This window comes from Bos javanicus, chromosome 25 (assembly GCF_032452875.1).
Source record: "Bos javanicus breed banteng chromosome 25, ARS-OSU_banteng_1.0, whole genome shotgun sequence".
In the NCBI taxonomy this organism is placed as follows: domain Eukaryota; kingdom Metazoa; phylum Chordata; class Mammalia; order Artiodactyla; family Bovidae; genus Bos; species Bos javanicus.
The window spans coordinates 34837633-34854961 of record NC_083892.1 but is presented as its reverse complement, the minus strand read 5'-3'; the positions used below and the strand labels follow the sequence as shown (position 1 = coordinate 34854961).

At 46.6% G+C, this 17329-nt stretch overlaps 1 protein-coding gene across 10 annotated transcripts in view; it reads left to right on the top strand.

Annotated features, from left to right (window-relative positions):
- Window positions 1-17329, top strand: part of CUX1 (cut like homeobox 1) — a 349533-nt gene that overhangs the window by 146989 nt on the left and 185215 nt on the right. The window lies entirely within an intron of this gene.

Here is a 17329-nt window from a genome sequence, read left to right as displayed (position 1 = left end):
GGGCAGCCTCTCCCCTGGGCTTCTGTCATGTCTCACCTGGGCCCTTCCTCCATGCCACCCTTTTCCAGCTTTGAACTGGAAGCAGGCCGCATGCACACATGGCTACTCCGTGTGTGGAGTAGCCACTTGGTTGGAGTGGCCACTTGGTCCCCATTTGAGGGGCCCCAGAACACTGGATCCTCCATCTTGCTCTGCCATGAACCTGCCCGCCTAGTGGGGAGGCCCCCATCCTCACCCATAGTCAGACAAGGCACATGTAGGGACTTCACATGTAGCAAAGATCAGATTGCACGCTGAAGGTGAACAGAGTACATTTTCCAGAGGAGAGACTGCTGTCCAGTGGTAGGAAATCCTGGCGGGCACAGGTTCCCAGGGAGCACCCATATCAAAACACGCCACGTTCTTGGTCACTCACCACAGCTCATCACTGGCCAGGAGTGAGACCGGGTTCCACTCAGCCAGGCAGGGGATGCAGCTCAGGGACCCCAGGCTCTCATGCTCCAGCTGGTCCAGTGATTCCCTGGGGCGTAGCACCCAGGCGGGGCCTGCGGTGGCAGCTTTGGGTGAAATATTGCTTGGGAGACAGCACGGCGCAGCGGCTTTGGCACCAGCCAGCCCCCAGGTCTGTGCGATAGCCAAACAGCCTCAGGTGAAACACAGCCTCTCCAAGCCCCAGATTTCCTCTTTACACAGCAAGGATGATCCCAGGCGCCTGCAGCGCACGGTACAGTGCCTCCACCAACCAGGCTGCCCACACGAGCCAGGCCCCAAGCATGCCTCAGGGGACGCGGCCCAGTGTCACCCACGAAGGAAAGGCGCCACGGGGGCGACTGGGCCACTCAGTCCAGACTGGGGAGCCGAGCCTCTTTTCATAAGTGAAATGATTCAAGCGCGTTAGGGCCCAGGCCAGGCCCTGGCCTCTGCCCTCTGCCGCTTCTCTCTTACCATGGGATCACTCTGCTTCCCCACCCCAGGGCAGGGGACATGGTTCAGCCCGCCTTTCTGTACTTCTTTATCTCTAGTGTGTGTTTCTGTAAATTTAAACTTCCTTCGTTGGGTAAAAGCTTTAGAATTACTAAGATTCCTTTTGTGTTGCATAATGTTCTTGCCATTTAACAGATTAACAGGCATAATTTCAGTGAGCCTTCGTGAATGGCATGCCTCACTTAGCTTAATCTCTCTTCGGTACATGTTACAACATATAAAGAGAACGTCTCCAGCACACACGGGGAGCTTGAGAATGAAAGATCACTCTGATCCAAACTCTGAGAACAGGGGATGACCTCTTAAAAAACAGAAGATGTGGCGAGTGGCCTCACCTGTAGTCAGTGCCGGATTCCCGAAACAGAAACTCCAGGTGCCCTCGGGACGGGAATGGGATGTCACACCACGGCACCTGGGGGAGGAGGGCAAGGCAACGAGTTTGGGGTAACACTGCAGGAGAAAACCGGCCTTCCCTGGCCACAAACTTGCAGGCAGACACTACCTTTGGAAATCTCTGGGAAAGCTGAGCCCTGTGGAAGATGAGCTGTGTTGAGTAGCCTGAGGGACCAAGTAGGGAAGAGTTTGAGAATCCAGCGGTTTAAGAGACCCCGAAGTCAGCAGCCTGGAGAGGACCACCCCATAAATGCCAGGCCCTCAACTAAGTTCCCAGGAAGAAATGACAACGTTGTTGTCTAGTCAGGTGAGATACCTGAGTGCCCACCTGGAACGAGGTACACTTTGCAGACCGTATAGAGGGTCAGGGGCTCTGAGCTTTTTTCCCGCATGGACAGGGGCAAGGTCATGACCGTCACAGTCACAGTCACAGCTGCATTCAGGACCTCCTGTGTCCATTTGTTCAAGAATACTTCCAGGATGCCTACTGTGTGCCCCACACTGTTCTCATAGGGCCAGCAACACGCTTCCTTCCTGACAGGAGGGAGGCCTGAAATGCCGGGAGGTGAAAGTTTAGTAAGCAGTCCAATTCACTCAGCTATTCGGTGGCAGAGCTGAGATTCCAGCTCAGGTCAAGTTGAATTTTTTTGTGTGAGGATGACTTTGCAGACATGCTTACATAAGAAAGGGAGATTTCACAGAGTGACTGAACCGTGCACAGCGTTTCTTGAATCAAATCTGTGTGCAGGTAATAGGGTACTGGGCGTCTGTTATAAGGCCACACCCAGGGGTGTATGTAGTCTGGAAGAGGAGACAGGTAGAGATGAGGTAATTGGTTTGTTGGTGTGTATATGTGTGTGCATGTGTGCATATCTACATGAAAAGAGTGGGTATGTCCAGAAGCAGCCCCGGTGAAGCACTGACGGAGCTCTGGAGGGTGCTGTGCCTGTGGACCCCAGTGACTTGCTAACCTGAGGACTCTTCCAGAAAGTGCCGGTCAGACACTATCAATTTACATTGCTTGGCCTGAGGCATGTATTATATTTTAATTTATTGAACTTTATTTCTGTAACCCCTCCACACGGTGTTTTGTCTAGAGGAACCCCTGTCTGGATATATTCTTTTACAGTAGATTCACGGTGCCACCTATTCTTACAGCATTGCCATCACATTAGGGGAACAGCCTCTTGTTACAAAGAACAAATCCTAAGACGTGCATCAGAGCAGGTGCTGCAAGCCCAGGCATGACGTGGAGGTGGCGGGGGGCGGGTTGGGGGAACTTTGAATGGAGGGCACGTGTAATTCCATGGTCCCTTGCCTGGCAGAAACCACTCATTCCCCTGAAATTTTTCTCCAAGACCACCAGAAAGAGATGCCTTTCTGGAAAGGTCTGACGCTTTCTGGGTATGGCGCTGTTACTGGGAGTCAGAGGTGACCTTTTCTGGCTGTGTCCGTGAACCCTGTCTGAGAGAGGTCTGCCGTGTGAAGCTGGTATCCGGTCAGGGCAGGAGACCAAGCAATGCCTCCTGATTCAGGGGAAGAGGTTTTTATTCTTTTGCCTAGACACTTGAATTTGAAATTACATGTTTTGTTACATGTAATTTTGGAATATTCCAGAAAGGACTCTCCCACACAGTATTCCAAAATAATTTCATTACATTTTTTATCATTATCATTTTTTTTTTTTTACAATTTATTTACTTATTTTTGGCTGTGCTGGGTCTTCATTCCTTCTCGGGCTTTTCCTCTAGTTGTGGCGAGTGGGGGCTACTCTCTAGTTGCAGCTTCGTATTGTGGTGACTCCTTAGGGTGTGTGGGCTTCAGTGGTTGCGGTGGGTGGGCTCAGTAGTTGGGGCTCCTGGGCTCTAGAGCAGAGGCTCAACAGCTGTGGTGCACAGGTTTAGTTGTTCTGTGGCACCCATGGCACGGGATCTTCCCGGATCAGGGATTGAACCCACATCTCCTGCATCGGCAGGTGGATTCCTAACCACTGAGCCACCAGGAAAGCCCTCACCACATTAAGTTTTAAGCATGGGTTACCATCTGGTTGGTTTTGCATGATTTGTTTTTGTAAGCAGACCTCCCAGTGGTCTTCCAGGTACATACACATCCCCAACAGACTCCTTTTGTTTACGTAACATCTCAAAGAGCCAATGGAGTCACGACTTAGTCTCCCCTGCACACCTACAGACAGGTCTTTCCAGCCTCGGGTTGGGTACCTAAATATTTGAACCCCATGCTCTACAGCCAGTTTTCTTCACTTCTCTTTAGTGAGCCTTCAGCATCTCTTAAAGGTTATGTCTGAAGACTTCTCACTTGCAAAGCCATCTCTCTCTGAAACCTGGAGCCCTCCATCCCCCACTTCCCCACGTGTCCTGCTCCCACTCTGTCCTCAGGGGTGGGCAGACCTGGGGTCGTTCATCTGTGTATATCTATAAGCTTGACTCTCTGTACACATTTATTGCGTGAGTGAGCGAATGAATGAATGCACGCACGCATGCACGCAGTGAGCATTCTCTCGGAGAATTCGTAAACTCTTAGCCAGTCATGGAATTTCCCAGCAGCCAGCTTCTAGAAGCCTGAAAATATTTTTGATATTTATCTCTTTAAGGAATATGTCAGAAAAACTCAGCGCCAACCACTGTTTCTCAACTGATTTCCTGAACGTGTGATAAGAAGCACGATTCCTTGGGGGAGATAACCCGTTCAGGTTAAATTCTTGTGGAATTCCTTATAGCCCTGTGTTGTTCAGCTAAGATGTAGCAGGAATGTAAATAGCTAGGTACTTTTTGACCTACCTCAAATATTTACCGATGTAAAACATTTTGTCCTCATACCAAACACACACAGCAACCCCAGCCCTGGGTTATGAATACGAGGACTGTGAGTGGTAGCTCTGTCTTGTGTGGCCAAGCTGTAGACCAAGAGAAATTTTAAGAACAATAGTAAGGTAAGAAAAGGGCCAAACTCAACTTGAGATGCTAGGAGATAAATAGATGTATATTTGCCATATATGGTAATAAAGAAGTCCGAGCAGACGCTCTTGGCATTTATGGACTTCTCAGTGATTCATCAGCAGGACTGAGAGCTCCAGCCAAGAGATATAGAATTTGTTAAACTGTATCTCTTTCCTGAATTGTTTTGCTACAAAGAAGCCATGCTGTGTGTTCAAAAGAAAATTCCAGGACTGTGTCAAAGTTAGTGTTTGGTAACAGGCCTGAGAAAGAGGCATTCCAAAAGCATTTGGAAGCCATTCATTTACCAGAGGAGAATCACCCTCTAAGAGTTAGCCATTTTTCTAGATTTTGTTGACTCAGGTTTGTCAGAAACAGAGGGGTCTGGGCTTTCTTCTTCTAGCTGCTCGTGTACACGCCCTGCCTGCTGTCATCTGTTAAGGAGGTAGATGTTAATCCGTGGCTCCATCTCCAGGACGGGATCACAAACGTCTTTACCTCCTTCCAGCCTTCGGTTTCTGAGCTGCGCCTGGTTCCTGCCGTCCAGGCCCGCAGCACAGCTCCCGGCAGCAGCCCAAGCTCCCTGGACTCCCCAGCGGGCCACTGCTCCTGCCCCTGTAGGAGCTCCGTGACCACATCCCAGAGAGCAAGCGCGAGGGACACTGGCTGTCCCTCTGCTCCCGCAGCATGGTCATCCTGTCCCACCCCAGCCACCCCATCCCTCCCTGGACATCCCATGAAATGTTCTAATTTTGAAATGACTTGTATGCTTAGAAACTGTAAAGTTAGGTGTACCAAGAAGATGTCATTTTAGACATGGTCCTTGAGCTGTGCAGACTAACCAGAGGGAGAGAGTCAGTGGATGAAATCATCTTTGGACCTTGAGGCCACAGCATTTTTTTTTGCACAGAATTCTATAGGAGGCATAGCAGAAAAATATATTTGTTTGTTTAAGGAGGCTACCTATAGATGGCTGGAGGAATATACAAAGGAAAGCTATCTTAGAAGTTCAAAGAGTTGTTTTTATATATTTTTGTGGCTGAACCATGCAACATGCAGGGTCTTAGTTTCCCGACCAGGAATCAAACCCATGCCCCTTGAAGTGGAAGCTTGGATTCTTAACCACCGAACTGCCAGGGGAGTCCCATCGAGGCCACAGCTTAATCAGCAAGATGGGCAGTTCTCCTCTCCTCCCTGCCCTCACCAGGCATCATAACCCTCAGGCCTGACCTCTGGGGTCTCCGAGGGCCTGCTGGATAAGCCTGGGTGGAACTAAGGAGGTGCCTCTTCAGTGCCCTTGCTGGATTTCCTTTGCTGGAGTAATGTCGGGTCCCCTCCCTGGAGTGTGCCAGCCTGCCATTCGGGATGCCGAAGTGCACATGCCAGGAAGCCCCCAGGGAGCGTCCCTGTGCTCTGGAAGCTTATATTTCTCCTCAATTGCTAGGTTGGGGTAATCCCTTGGGAAGCCTCTGAGCATCTTGAAACATCAAGCCTGATTCCAAAGGTTTAAATTCCCCCATTGCCACTGAGTCACATGTTCCTTAGACTTGGTTTTCAGCCATATGATATAAATAATTCCATTTAGAAATTAAGAAATTATGGTGTGCATTTCATATGCCCATGGCTCTGTAGTATTTTCCAAAAAGAAAAAATGCATGTAAAAATTATAAGATCCCTGTTTGTATCCCTTGTCTGTGGGGCCTTCTTGTTGCCCGGGCGTCACCAGGAACCTTGTTCTGCTGAGAAAGCCCAGGACTCTGTGGCTGAAGGATCCTGTCCCCATTTCCATTTGTGTGTCTGCATGAGTGTCTGAGGAAACATTTAGAGTGTGCCCTGCATCTGCAAGGAGATTTTCCCATCGTGTATTTTTAATTATTCCTCTGAGCAACTCTGTGAAGCAAGTAAATATTAATTAAAAAAATACGTACTGATTATTAAGCCAAGACAAAGGTATATCTTTTCTGTGCTGCTTAGTTTTAGGTAAACTCATTGCACACAAGTGATGAATAAACTTGAAGTAAGGCCTTCAGGTGGGGAAACAAAGAAAACTGAGATCAGAACTGGAGAAGAGTAGGTTTACAATCTGATTTTTTTTTAATTGAAATATAGTTGATTTACAATGTTGTGTTAATTTCTGCTGTACAGCAAAGTGATGCAGGTATATACATTCTTTTTGAAACATGCGTTTCCATTATGGTTTATGACAGAATACTGAATATAATTCCCTGTGCTGTACAGTAGGACCTGATTGTCTATCCATTCTGTATGCAATCTGATTTTAAATCTTTTTTTATCTTCTTGGTGATATCTGCCTTTGTTTTATGATTTGCCTGCTGAGTCCAGGGTCTGTGGCGGGGTTGGAGGGGGTGGGTTGAAGGGGGCTGTTCTGCCCCTTTGGTGCTGGTTTGAGATGATATTTTAAGTGTCCCCAGTACTGTCTGAGATCTGAGACTTCATCTTCTGATTACAAAAAGTATGAATGTTCATTACAGAAATTTGCATATAGCATAAAGAAGATAGTAATAAATCACCTGTAATCCAAGACATAAATGTTAGCGTTTTTGCTTTAGATCTTTCTAATCTTTTTAGGTTCATAAATATTACATATGTTAAAACAATAGAGATTATTCTCTATGTGCCATTTGTAGCACAGTTCCCCCCACCACCAGCACCATAGTATTATATTTTATATAAATGAAAAAATGTAAAACATAAGATGGACCAGTAGGCTTCCTGCTAATATTTGTTGTACTTATGAAATAATTCTCCTTTGGAGATCTATGTCTAGTTTAGCTATGCATTAGCAGGTACCATATTTATTTTCTTTATGAGCTGTGCACAGGCTGAAATAATGCCCGGCCTTTTGCTTGGCCACGTGGACAGTGCTGTGTCAGGGATTCTGCCATCACAGAGCCACAGCCGGCAGGGGGGTGACCCTGTGTAAACCTTAAAGTGATCTTACTCTTTTGAACTATTGCTCGGTCTCCATCCTTAATTTTAAAAAGCAACGGTCTTGAGGTTAAAAGGATACAATTTACTTAAAGCCAAGAAAGTGAAAAATAAACCATAATCCCACTCAATCCACCATTTAACACTGATGTCGTTCTCACCATCCTTTTCCAAACACCTACAGATGTGCATTTATTCATTTTTACAACGTGGGATCAAACTCTAAACCCACCTTGTAGTCTGTGGCTTCTTTCCCCCTCTCTTCTCCCCATTTCACCTCTAGTCATCCTCCAGATCCTCAGGGGCCCCTTCCTCTGTCCTGCAGGAAGTGCCCACAGCCCCAGCCGGGCCTGTGTCACAAGCGTGCTCACAGTGCTGCATGCCTCCTCTTCATGTGCACACGAAGAGCCCTCCCCCAGCTCGACAGGCACCCTACGAGTCACAGGGACCCACTGGTTTTGCTCATGACCGAAGGAACACCTGGAGCAGTGTCTGAGAGCCTATAATAGCTGCTCAACAAATACTTGTTGAACAGATGGCAGTCATATGTGTTACTCCATGACATTAGCTGTCCTCTGAAAAATAATTTTACCAACTACCTAATGTGCCACTACAGGGCTTCCCTGGTGGCTTGGATGGTAAAGAATCTGCCTGCAATGTAGGAGACCTAGGTCGGGAAGATTCCCCTGGAGAAGGGAATGGCTACCCACTCCGGTATTCTTGCCTGGGAAATCACATGGATAGAGGAGCCTGGCAGGCTACAGGCTCCATGGGGTTGCAAAGAGTCAGACATGACTGAGCAACTCACACACACAACCTGCCACTGTATCACTTTATGAAAGTTTATTTAGTAAAAGTATCACTTCATGGGAAGTAGATGGGGAAACAGTGGAAACAGTGTCAGACTTTATTTTTGGGGCTCCAAAATCACTGCAGATGGTGACTGCAGCCATGAAATTGAAAGACGCTTACTCCTTGGAAGGAAAGTTATGACCAACCTAGATAGCATATTGAAAAGCAGAGACATTACTTTACCAACAAAGGTCCGTCTAGTCAAGGCTATGGTTTTTCCAGTGGTCATGTATGGATGTGAGAGTTGGACTGTGAAGAAGGCTGAGCGCCGAAGAATTGATGCTTTTGAACTGTGGTGTTGGAGAAGACTCTTGAGAGTCCCTTGGACTGCAAGGAGATCCAACCAGTCCATTCTAAAGGAGATCAGCCCTGGGATTTCTTTGGAAGGAATGATGCTAAAGCTGAAACTCCAATATTTTGGCCACCTCATGCAAAGAGTTGACTCATTGGAAAAGACTCTGATGCTGGGAGGGATTGAGGGCAGGAGGAGAAGGGGACGACAGAGGATGAGATGGCTGGATGGCATCACTGACTCGATGGACATGAGTCTGAGTGAACTCCGGGAGTTGGTGATGGACAGGGAGGCCTGGCGTGCTACGATTCACGGGGTCGCAAAGAGTCGGACACGACTGAGCGACTGATCTGATCTGATCTGATCTGATGTGTATAATATGTAGTTCTTCTCTTTGACAAACTCAAAACCTATTGATGTTCAGATCCATAAACAAATCTCAGCAGTATTTTTAAAGTTCTGAAATAAAACTTAAGGTTTAGAAACAAGCATTTATGCAGAAAGCAACCTGGAAGAACATTTTGAAATCAGGCCAGTCAGATGTGATTAGAGAATCAGAGGGACCTGAGGTGGCCTCCTTCTGGGCCCCACCTCTGAACCCCTGGCCACCAGAAATCCCGCAGGAAGTCCCTGCGCCACCGACAGGCACGACGCCAGTCCAGGCCAGGAGAGCCAGATGCTGTGAGATGCAGGGGAGGGCCCAGAAGCGCCTGGCTGTCCCAGCTGCTTCACGGAACTCAGGCAGTCATCAGCGGGTCCACAGCCTTGACCTCTGGAGGAGGAGCCATTCTCCGCTCTCAGACTAAAAAACCTTAAAGCTGCCATTTCCAAACATCTTGATCTCTTAATATTGAGCATTCCCAGAGAGCTTTTTGTGTCTGTGTGCATATTGATCAGTAGTGACCGTGTTAGAGATTCAAAAAGGATGTGTTTAAAACCCAGGCGCACGTGCCATCTCTTTAGGGCGATGACCTCACCTGGCGTGCAGCGTCTGGGGAACTCCCCCATTCATGTATATGAGAATGACACTGGAAAAGGAAAACGGCAAAAATAGTTTTTACCTCGTGCACCCCTGGAAGAGTCTGAGGGAGAAGCCAGGAGTCCCAGACCCCACTCTCAGGAGTGTACAGATTCTGCTGTATCACTGAGCTGAGGCCATGTGCAACCTTCAAACCAGGACCTCCGTGTATCTCAAATCTGTGTCCTAAGCACCGTCCTCAGCCTTCATCACCTTTGGGCCAGGTTCAGGCATCACGGATCTGGTAAACCTGCCCCTGTTCATCATCCAGCGAGTTTCCCCACCACTTGCTGTTGCCCAGGAGCTCAGGGGTCCTCCCCTCCGCCTGCCTCCTTGGGTCTCCCTCCGTCCTCTGCCCGTGGGTGCCCTCCACTGGCCCTCGCCGCTCGTGCCAGGAGCCCTCCACTCAAGCCATGCACAAGCTCCCCTCCACTCAGCCCCACACAGCCAGGCCTTCCCATTACACAGTTTTATTAGGCACCGCACTGAAGGAACATCCATCAGTATTAGAGCTTTTCTGCCAAGATACAGAACATGTTTTAAATGGAGCAAAGAAATTTAAATGGGAAGAAATTATAGCATGAGTGAGTTTATCCCTTTCAAGATAATCTTATTTAATAACCAAAAAACTCACAAAGATGTGCATTCTATCCAGCTACAAAGGCAGCGTGGCAGGTTATATATTGTGGTAATTACATGTTTGGGGTTTCATTCCTGCTTTAGACTCGATTTCTATTATCTCAGAAAAATCAAGCATTGTAGAAAAGGACTATTCATTTATTTCATTGCTGGGTGGCCCATACACTGTAAAAATAGGTCAAGAACAGTAATCTAAATTGACTGCTGATAAATAATTAAAGCTAATGGAATTTTCTCAAATCTGTGAACTAAAATCTTTGAGAAATTGCCAGGACATACTGTCTGCTGTTGTATAGAAAGATATTTTTTATTTAACACTTCAGTTTAAATGCCATTTAAAATTACTCTCTTCTATCACAAAGACTGGAAGGAGCCTGTGTATATCTATAAAAGTAACCAGAAGTAGGGTGCTCCATTGAGAGCCCCATGACTCATCTTTGGATGATGAGATGGGAAGCGAAGGTTTCAGGATCCTGGAACAAAGAGAAACTTCTCTTTTCACTGAACTGCATTTTACACTGAGTTCTACAGTCTGTGGGTCACACAATATATATGGTCTTGCTTGAAAAGCTCTGTACCTGGCATGTGCTCCTGTGTACACGATAAAGGGAGAATTCAGCCATCTTCAGTGACACAAGTACCAAGAACTATCTTTCTTTTGTAGATAATTGTGATTCTCTCATTGGTGCCAAGACTTTATAAAAATACACTTGACAAGTATGCCGAGAGATTATTTTTGAAAGAGATGGCTTATCAATAAAGCAGATTGTTATATTACAGTCAATAAGAAAACTGGCCCTAGACATGACACACTGGTGGGTTTTTCTTTATTAATAAGGACTATTCAGCCATCAGCAGGGTATTTTAGAATCCCAAGGACATCAGAGTGAAGAATCAGTAGCTACATGCTTTTAAACAATATGTCTTCAGCGTTTGGCTTTAAGTTGTAGAAAGAGGGTCATTTTCTCCTTTCAGTTGAATTAAATGTCTTGGTTGAAAAAAAATCACCTATTTGCTACTATTACTTTTTAGCAAAGTTGCAGTTGTTAAATAATAGTGTATTTACAATGTTTCAATGTATTTATTAATGATGGACCCCATTTCTGAAATTAAACTTTTTTGCATTTCTCTTTATGAAAACACCATGTATGGAAATTTCTTGATTTAAAAAGAAACTACCTCATTCAAATAGTCCCATCTGGCATCACTATATTCTGTATATCTAGTGTCTAGAATCTGACTATTTGTATTTCACATCGTAAAGCTCTTTTATTCTGGGGTAGCCAAGGTCGCCGGGAGACACAGTGGGTATTGTCCCATGGCCATCAGGAGGGTCCCATTCCTCCTTTTTTCTTCTCTAGAACTTTGTTCCAACACGACTGAGGGCTTTTTCCGTGCTCCTCATATACATCGCGAGTCATGGGAGCAGATGGTGTTAGAGACACTGGTGGGGACTTGGAGCAACACCGTCTGTCCCAAACGGGAGAGAAATGAGAGACCGTGGAGAGAGGACTCTGGGCAGGAAGGCTCTGTTGAGGTTTGTCAGACAGCAGTGGGGAGAGTAGCACTTGGTCCAGAGTAGGGTGTGGGAAGGAGATGAGCTGAGCCCTCAGATACCTGCAGGGCTCCATCTCTAGGCCCCCAAGAGGAAGGCTCAGCCATCTGTGCTCCCCTGGTCGACCCAGGGCTGTGGGAAACTGCTTCTCTGACCTCCCACTAAGAAAACGCATTATTAAGCAAGTCCATGCAATTGCCTTAAATCTGATCTTTTTTTTTTTTTTGAGTGAATTATTTACCAACAGACTGCTTCTAGTAATGACATTATTTGTGCTCAGGACAGCTTCCCTCTGAACATCAGCGTTCCATCCGGGAGAGAGAGAGTGGCCTTGGGAAGGGGAGCCATGTGGCCAGGACACCACAGGTCTCCTACCTGGGGCAGGAGATAGGACCAGACGACCCCAGATTTCCTGGTTAACCTGATAAAGTATACAGTTATTTAGCTGCTTGGCTGTATTATAACTTAAGAGTGACAGTCCCTCACCCCTCATTTCCCTCATTTCCTCTCTATTCTGTGTGATTGGTCAGTTGAAGGCATCCAAAGAGTGAAATATGGTGCCTTGAAAAGCTTTCATATGTCAGACATACATGAGAAAAGGTGAAGAATGCATTGAACCCACCCTCCATCTATGTCATCCTTAAGGTTCCCCATTATCCGCCCCCCCATTGAATTATTTTAAAAGAAAAATCTTATTTCATCCATAAACATTTTAGTATGTGTCTCTAAAAGACAATAGCCCTTTAAAAACAAAACAAACAGCTACACTAACTAAAATGTAGACCATGTCAATTAAAAATAAACAACTCAGGATCTATTTTAACTTTGGTTAATCTTGTGATCATCTCTTATCAGTTTTATAATGCATACATTTTAACACATTTCACCATGTTCAAATCAGAGTGAGGATGAAAATCAATGACATCACAGTTGAATAAGCAGCATTTTTTCTCTTTCTGTGGTATAACAGTACCTCTTACATTTGACAGTATCAAGGTTAGTGAAAATAAGCTATATTATACAATGATTTTCTTTGAATAAACACCTAAAACACTTTCAAGTCAGAATTTCCTTACTTTGAAACCTGAGTAATGAGGAGGAATTAGTGAACTCATTTGGAGATATTTTCAGCCCTGGGTGGGTATGTAGCACAGAACCTCCTCATTGAGAAACACTTCCTAGGGTTTTAAATCCCGGCCAGGTTTATATTTTCTTGGGCTCCAAAACCACTGTGGACGGTGACTGCAGCCATGAAATTAAAAGACGCTTGCTCCTTGGAAGAAAAGCTATGACAAACCTAGACAGCGTATTAAAAAGCAGGGACATCACTTTGCTGACAAAGGTCCATATAGTCAAAGCTATGGTTTTTCAAGTAGTCATATACAGACGTGAGAATTGGACTACAATGAAGGCAGAGTGCTGAAGAATTGATGCTTTCTAACTGTGGTGCTGGAGAAGACCCTTGAGAGTGCCTTGGACTGCAAGGAGATCAAACCAGTCAATCCTAAAGGAAATCAACCCTGAATATTCATTGGAAGGACTGATGCTGAAGCCGAAGCTCCAGTACTTTGGCCACCTGATACGCAGAGCTGACTCACTGAAAAGAAACTCGAAGCTGGGAAAGATTGAGGGCAGGAGAAGGGGGCAACAAAGATTGAGACAGTTGGATGGCGTCATCGACTCACTGGAATGAGTTTGAGCAAACTCCAGGAGATAGTGAAGGACAGGAAACCTGGCATGCTATAGTCCATGGGGTCACGAAGTCAGACACGACTGAGTGACCGAACAACAACAACAAACCACAGGCTTATATTTTTGCCTGGCCCTTGTCAATTGTTAAACTCCTTTCCCTACCTGGATGCAGTGCAGGAAATGTGAGCCAAAACCCCGGAAACAGAAAAGGCTGAGGGTTACCCCGGGCTGAGGTGGTTCTGAAACAGAAGCTAAAGGGATGAAACCACTTCTGAGGATGGTCTGAGTCTCTAACGGCTACTGTACCCACACTAGGTCAGGTGGCTGGCAACCACAGGGGAGCTGGAGAAGGGGCCCTTTAACACCTATCCTCCACTCTGTTCCTGGTGGTCTTGGGGAAACCCTGTTGTCACCACAGAAGGCAGGACCCCACTTCTGGTCCATGCCACCGAGCACAAGGTATCACTGAGATGGCAGCTGGATGGTTCAGAGCCTTCAGCTTAGGCAGTCATTCAAGAGGAAACACACCTGAGTTACAGAGAAGCAAAGGGGAAAGGGCGTTATAAAATTGAGAAAAACATCCTGGAAAATCTGGAGCTTCGAATCTTCGGGAAATGGAGATTGTTTTATGACTTGGACAATGCATTTGTGATTCACAGCCTCCTTTTGTTTACACATGAGTCCTGGCTGTTGCCCTTCATCTTCTTGTCCTTTCAAAGCTGAACAGCTTTGTCCTGGGCACCATTCTTTGCAAGACTCAGAGGTGGGCCCCGGGGTGGCCCCCAGGTGAATCCACAGTGTGAGGATTCTGTGACGCTGGCCCTGGCATCGTGTGTCAGTGTGGACAGGAGAAGTGTGATGGAAGCTGGGAGTGCCAGGCCCCAGAGAGGGAAGAGAGCCTCCCAGAGGCCACCCAAGCGCTCAGAATGGGCAGAAATTCAAAGATTCAGACCATCTGGATGCAGGGACTGTGTGTCTTGTGTCTCTTGCTGACACCTCGCAGGTGTGACTGAAAGCTGCGTGGCGATTTTGTCATTTTATTTCTGTTTCGCTTTTAAGTCAGACTGGTTTTCCAGTGATAGTCATTAGATAGAAAATTCCTCAATGGCATTTTGCTGTTCAGTTTTCTGATCTAAACAAAAAAACAAACAAAAAAAAACAACTGTGAATCAGTGGTTTGGAGAATAATGAAAATCCTTTTCACATAGAAGCATCTCTTGATAAACATCACTTATTATTTGCAACATGCTCAGGGGGGAGAAGGTTGCAATGCAGTTCTCTGGCTTTGCCAACAGACATCCGATATTAATAATCTCAAGGGCATTGCTCTCTGCGTGTTAAGATGTTTGCTGCTTTCTGTTCAATAAATGATGCAGAACTGAAGAAAATTTGAAACAGTGCTGAAAAACTGTCACTGAATTAAGTGTCATAAGGCTAAAAAACTTTGGGGACCTTCTATTAATTCCCTAATTCTCTTTCATGCCAGTGTGCTGTTGATCGGCCTGGACCCCTTTTTCTTCAGTTTGCGGTGGCAGAGAAGGGCACGTAGCTGCCTGTGATGACCAGGGGTGACAGAGCCTATAGTTTCTGGTGCTGTCCAGACAGCAAAGTCCACCCTGTTCTTAAAGGACAGTGCATTGCATCATGTCCTCATTAACCCACGACAGAGCCGCCCGTGGATCAGAAGTCAACATCCTGGGTTCTGGGTCCTTAGTTTGGTCCTAAACCAGGTGATATTTGGAGGTAGCAGTGTTGGTTAAGAAATTTCTCAGACTGCCTTCCCCCCAGCAAAAAAAAAAAAAAGTGAATAGGTGATTTTTTTTTTTTAGCTGATGACTCGAAATACATCACTTTGTGTGTATATGGTTGTGAATATTTAGTGCCTTTTTTTTTTGTCCTCTACTGTATTCAGATAGATGGGTGTGCTTGAGTACAAACACATCCAGCTTTAGTGTCTTTAACGGGTTGTTTTAGCAGGTCTGTCAGGAGACACGAATATGCCCAAAGACATGATTTCTGAAATATACAGGCTGGTTAAGACCAGGGGCAACAGAGAGCAGTTTAGTTTATTTACTATCGTTATGAGCAGCATGACTCTTTCTCCTGCCGTGCTGGAGTCCTCTGGAAATACTTCTGCCATCTCCTGAGCTTCTTAAGGCTGGTGTTCCCTGGAGGCTTAGCCGCCTGTGCAGGTTGGCAGGGCTTGGGGCGGTCCTGGCACAAGCCTCGTAATAAGCATGGTTTGTGGGCCAAGTGCCAGGGCTCCTGGTACCTGTACCCAAAGCCGCCCTCCACCCCCAGGAGCTCTCTGTCCTCCTCTCTACACAGGGTCTCAAATGCCTTGGCACCACCAGCTCTCACAGGCTATGACCCCATCCAGCCTCACCATTTCCCCTCTGAGTCTGGGCCTTTTCCTTACAAGCCGTCTGAATGGTCCATGTATAACCCCCCACACACATACCGTGTTGCTGTCCAGGTGGCCTCCAGCTGTCATCCCTGGACCACACCGGCCAAGGTGATTCCTTTATTAATCTCCATGTGGGCCCCTGGAGAGAGCTCTGGGTTCACATCCTGACTCTTCCCCACTGTGCAACCTTGGACATACCTCCTTCCCCTTCCGAGCCTCAGGCAACCCTGTCTGTGACATGTGGGTTCCAGTCCCTTTGGTTGGCAGAGTGACTGTGGAAAGCAATGAATGCCCTGTATCTGAAGCCCCTCACTGATGTAGACTCTCTCCAAGTGGTAACTCGTTAACTTCACCTGCAACCCCCTTCCCTGTGGGGCTCCCCAAACCCCATCCCTCTCCTTCCTCCCCACACAGTCCCTGCAGCCTCTCCCTCACACCTGCATCCCCCTCAGCCCCCTCCAGGTCAATTTCCAGCCTGGGACTCAACTCAGCTGCACTCAGCACTACCTGGACATTCCACCGAGTGGTGTTCTCAGGCCTGGTATCTGTGGCAACATTCAACACAAATACCTTTTCCCTCTTGATATAGCCTCCTCTCAATCTGTGTTCTCCTGATTCTCCTACTTCTGATTTTTGCTCTTCACCTCTCCCTCTGGCTGTCGGGGAGTGAGGGGTCCACCAACCTTGACCCTCTACCCCCGTCACCAGGGCAAGCCCCAATTGGCGCATGCAAGTGCATCCCTCAGCCCCCAGCTGCCTGATGTGGTGGCCACTGGCCACATGTGGCCACAAGGGCCCACCTGACATGCTGCTGGTCCAAATGGAGATGTGGGCAGGAATGCACCCCAGGTTTCAAAGACTTAATATCAACAAAGGATGTAAACTATCTTGTTAATGATTTTTGTATTGATTATATAGGAAATGATACTATCTTGGATATATTGGGTGAAGTGAAATCGAAATTGATTTCATCTGTGTCTTTTTGCGTTTTGAACGTAGCTGTAGAATGTCTTAAGTCACACAGGTAGCTGGCACTCTGTTGGTGTTGGCAGCGCTGGCCTGGGAGGCAGAGCCCAGCCTCAGAGGCTCACGTCTGTCTCCCATGAATAGTGCTCGGAAATAGCAGCTGAAATGCAGGATGGTGACCCAGGTCCATTTCAGATACAAACAAATCAAAGCTACATTATAATACCCTATTTTGTTCTAAGCAAATTATCTTAGGCTGACACTAGCAAAAACTTGTGTCAAAATGAGGTGTATCTAACCAGAACTCAGAGGAAATAAATCCTAGTTGTATTCTTAAGTGAGTTCTCTCTCTAAAAGAGAGAGAGAATTTAAAAAAAATTCTTTTTTAGTATCGTTACCGAAATTAAAAAAAAAAAATTTATTTGGCTGCTCCAGGCCTTGGTTGCGGCATGCAACGGTCGCTTGTTGCCGCACTGGAACTCCTGGTTGCAGCATTTGGGATCTAATTCCTTGATCAGGGATTGAACCCAAGTGCCCTGCATTGGGAGCACAAAATCTTAGCCACTGGACCACCAGGGAAGTCCTGAGTGAGTTCATTTAAGCTAAGGGGCACAGTTGGCGTGATTTG